Consider the following 2,736-nt stretch of genomic DNA (forward strand, 5'->3'; position numbering starts at 1 on the left):
GGCTGTTCTAGTGCATTTGAATGGGGGTGCATTTGGCTGTTGACCTTCTCGCAACACTCTGTCTGTTAATCTGTAAGGAATCAGGGGCAGCCTCATCTTCTTCCAACTCTAGACTAGACAGACTCACTAAAAAACCTCCTGCAACCCCTCCCTTGGTAGGAAATATGACTAGCCCACTTCTGCCCAAAAGGAGGAGAATGGAATAGTAAGTTCTAGAGATGAGCGAATTTCTCAAAAATTCAATTAGGTCGGTTCAGCGAACTTTCCCCAAAAATTTGATTTGATCTGAATTTATTTGTAGCAAATCGCGTTACAAAACAGCTATTTCCTGGCTGCAGAAAGCCTGTATAGTGGTGTAGAACAGTGTGCCTTGCAGTAACAGGCATAGGGAGTCTGCTGTGGTAGTAAAACAATACTGTGAGTCAGTATGACACACAGAAGACAGGCGTCGCTCTTAGAGCCATTTCACACATCACTCATTTGGTCAATTAAGGAGCCAAGACTGACCAAATAACTCAAGTGTGAACACAGCCTTACAGGTCAATGTTAGCGCCAGGTATAAAGAACCATGCAGAGGCCCAAGATCCTGCTATAGCGTGTAAAATCGCACTACTTTACATCATCGTCAGCTGATTGCACATAGATGTCTACAGAACCCGTAATATTAAATGCTTATACAAGTAGAGTCCCCCTGACAGAGTAAAGAGGGTGTCAGCAGTAAGTTTGTGTCTCATTTTTCCTTCTGACAGATCAGATGAATAATAAAATAATAATGATGTAAAACAGGCCAAAAAGGCAAAATAGTGGCTCAGTCATGAAGTGGGGTGGGGGTGTCCACAGAAGTCCACAGAGTGGCCCAATGACATAATGTGGAAGAGGCAGCAGCATGAGGAGACCACAGAGTGGCAAGGTGACATAGTGTTGAGGTAGCAGCAGCATCAGGAGACCACAGAGTGGAAAGGTGACATAGTGTGGAGGTGGCAGCAGCCTCAGTAGACCACAGAGTGGCAAGGTGACAGAATGGGGAAGTGGGTGGCACTAACAGTACCCGCTGACAATTGTGGGTGTAAGAAGGAGCATTTGGCATCAGATGTGTGGCATCAGGCGGGTGGCAGCATCAGAAAAATTCTGGCTAATCCACACCTGATTCATCCTGACCAAGGTCCCTCTCTTTACATTTTGGGTGGACACGAGTGTTTTCCTTGGGGTAACTATGCCCCCTGCCACACTAAACACCCGCTTTGATGCCACACTACTTGCCGGGCAGGACAGCTTTTTCAGGAAAAACTCGGCCAGTTGCGGCCACAAATCCAGTTTGGCTTCCCAGTAGTCCAGCAGATGTTCAATGACAGCTGGTAGTGTGCATTCCAAGTATGCGATCACCTGCTGGTTTAGGTTCTGCTCTATGTCTAGCTGCTGGTGATTAGTTTCTTCACTATGCAGGTGAATAAAGCTCCTCATCAGTGACTCTAGACTCAGGCTGCTGCTGATGAAGCTGGTACTGCTCCTGCCACCCCACCCCCCTCCAGCAGCCATGACAGTGGAACGTGAAAACAGAGGGCCCCCCCGGTCAGACCTGTAAGATGATGGACGATGGCGCACATAGACATTGGCCAACTGACTACATAGGATGTCTCTATAGTAGCTCAGTTTGTCCTCCCTCTCAGTGGGTGTAAAAAGACACCCATTTTGGACTGGTAGCGAGGTGGAGAGCCAATAGTTATCCCTCTGCTGAATGGTGACAAGGTTGAGGTTGCTGCGGCAGGCTGGACCACCACATCGAAGCTCCGTTTCTCCCAGGCCACTTCATGGCGACGCTGCATATGTTGACGCAGGGCCATAGTGCCAACATTGGCACTCTGGCCATGCTTCACCTTCTGCCCACAGCTTCTATATATGGCCGCATTCACGGCCATATTACGGCGGCTTTACAAAAAACTGCCACAACGCCGATTAGGTGAGGTTACCCCAAACACTACAAACTGACATACCGCCACTGCCTCCATAAACCCGTGCACTGCTACTTCCCGTGCAAGTAGGCTCCCGCAAAGTGGGTGGTCTACACTGTGCACGTTTGGCGACCGACCTCCCACTGCTGCCATTCTGCTAAATCCCAGCCAGGCTAGTGACTTGCTGGCTCCGCTGCTGCCTCACGGGCAAGCTGCCACCCTCTTCTCCAAATGATGATGAAGCCCCTTCTTCACTATGCTCCCAAGTGTGATCAGCTACATCATCATCATCGAGTACTGTTTGTACGTCACTGATGTCCTCAGGAGCCTGAACGCTCATCTGGGTCAGGAGCCTGAACGCTCGCAACACCTGCTCCCACGCCACTCTCCCCATCACTACTTGCCCGCCTAGTGGAGGATCCGGGCGGATGTCTCCCCCAGATCTTGGCTGGGCAGTAGCTGCTGACTGTCCTCTAGTAGCTCATCCTCACTGTATAGAGGAGCTGAGCCCACAGCATACAATACTTCTCTGGCTCAGGGAACAGAAAAGGACAGAGGCAGGTTGAGGACAGATGAGGGCACAGGACCTGCTCCCCGGGCCATGCCAACTAAGCGTTGTGTCAGAGGAACCCACCGACTCTTGGCTGGGAGTGTCTGATCTCACTTGGGAAAAAGCGGATGACCAAGTCAACCAATCAAGAACCGCTGGGTTGCTGGTCAAGACAGGACCACTCAGGGCCGTCTTTACCGCAGGGCAAAAGGGGCAGCTGCCCCGGGCCCAGTTGCT

This window comes from Bufo bufo, chromosome 7, assembly GCF_905171765.1.
Source record: "Bufo bufo chromosome 7, aBufBuf1.1, whole genome shotgun sequence".
Lineage (NCBI taxonomy): Eukaryota > Metazoa > Chordata > Amphibia > Anura > Bufonidae > Bufo > Bufo bufo.